Here is a 1,354-nt window from a genome sequence, read left to right on the forward strand (position 1 = left end):
CCTTCCTTCCTTCCCTCCCTCCCTCCCTCCTTCCTTCCTTCCTTTCTTTCTTCTTTTCTTTTTTCTTTCCTTTCTTCCTCTTTACCTCCCCCCCTCTCTGTCTCTCTCTCTCTCTGTCTCTCTACCCCTGAGACAGGATCTCTGTGTAAAATCGCTGGCTGTCCTGGAACTCGTTCTGTAGACCAGGCTGGCCTCAAACTCACAGAGATCAGCCTGCCTCTGCTTCTGGAGTGCTGGGATTAAAGGCATGCACCACCACTGACCAACTGTTATTTTCTTTGTTGGAGACTCTTGCAGCTCAGGATGGCCTCAAACCATGTAGAGGATAACTTTGGATTCCTAATCTTTTTACCTCCCAAGTGCTGGGATTATGAGTATATGCCACTATACCTGGCTTTAATTTTAATACAATTTTGATTTTTACAGCAATTTGAAAATGGAGGAAAAAGGAAAGAAGGAAGGGGATAGGGAATAAAGAAGGAGGGGTGAGAGGGAGAGCAAATTAGAGGAGTAAGTAGTAATTAAATCAGTCCTTTTATCTCAGTCTTAATGGTGGATGTAGAAACAGGTATACAAGTTTTCTCAGAAAGAAAGAATTGTTCATTGTTCTGGCAGTGTGTAAAAACAGTGCTGACTCAAAAGTAGAATGGGACAGCTGCAGATGCTGTGCCCAGTGCAGACACTGAGCAGGCAATGAATGAATCAATAATTAACAATGCACATGTACAGATTTGATGAAGATGAATAATTACATAGCTGGGATTGGTGAAAAGCAGCACTGTTGTCTTAGAAAAACTCGTGTTCATGAATTTGTTAGCAAGTGCCTGGATAATAGATATAAAACATAATTTTAAATGTTTTCATTATATTGACTTATTTCTTCGTAGAGCACTTATTAAAGTTTTTTAAAATAAGTGGGGCCCTGGTGGTGCATGCCTTTACTCCCAGCACTCAGGAGGCAGAGGCAGGAGGATCTCTGTGAGTTTGAAGCCAGCCTGGTCTACAGAGGGAGTTCCAGGACAGTCAAGACTGTTATACAGAGAAACCATGTCTCAAAAGCCCAAAAAGAAAAAAAAAGATTTTAAAAATAAAAACGACAAAAAATATTGGTAGGATGAACATAAAAATAAGGGTGAGGTTAAGATTATAATTGGGATAAGTACAAAGGCATTAAAGTCACCAAATTCAGTTTTAGAATTGTCTTTTTTTTTCTTTGTTTTTCTTTTTTCTATTGAGAAAAGGAAAAAAAAAGTTTCCCCCTCCTCCCATCCTCCCATTTTCCTCCCCCTCCCCCCACTCCTCTCCCCCTCCCTCTCCAGTCCAAAGAGCAGTCAGGGTTCCATGCCCTGTGGAA

Source organism: Microtus ochrogaster, chromosome 5 (assembly GCF_000317375.1).
Source record: "Microtus ochrogaster isolate Prairie Vole_2 chromosome 5, MicOch1.0, whole genome shotgun sequence".
NCBI classification, from domain to species: domain Eukaryota; kingdom Metazoa; phylum Chordata; class Mammalia; order Rodentia; family Cricetidae; genus Microtus; species Microtus ochrogaster.